The sequence below is a fragment of the Rhipicephalus microplus genome, chromosome 6 (assembly GCF_043290135.1).
Source record: "Rhipicephalus microplus isolate Deutch F79 chromosome 6, USDA_Rmic, whole genome shotgun sequence".
In the NCBI taxonomy this organism is placed as follows: domain Eukaryota; kingdom Metazoa; phylum Arthropoda; class Arachnida; order Ixodida; family Ixodidae; genus Rhipicephalus; species Rhipicephalus microplus.
In genome coordinates this window covers 112,093,384-112,093,802 of record NC_134705.1, presented here as the reverse complement: position 1 = coordinate 112,093,802, position 419 = coordinate 112,093,384, and positions in this window count along the sequence as shown.

Genomic DNA, 419 nt, shown 5'->3' with positions numbered 1-419 from the left:
TATGTGTAAATAATGTCATAAACCCCTGTTATGTTTCTCGTATCCTCTTGTCGGCGTTCAGTTCCTCCAACCGGATGCCATCACCTGCAACATCTTCCTTCCCATCTCTAACAGAACACAATGTACACAAACCACACTTAATGTGTTGAATGTTCTTGTGCATGGCACGCAGAAGCAGGAATTACACAGTTTAGATAAGTTATGCTATCCTAATCTTTTGTACACTTTTAAGTTTTGCTACTAGGTCTATTTTTCTTTTCAAGATGTGTGATAAAAGATCAGATTTTGTGCCCTTGTAGTGCTTTTATGCTGTGTGTTCTTTAAATAACACTTACACAGCCAAGCCTGGCCATGCAATCGGACGTTGTGCCCACTGGCTCTTTAGTGTGACGTTTAATGCTGGATGGAAAACAAGAGAC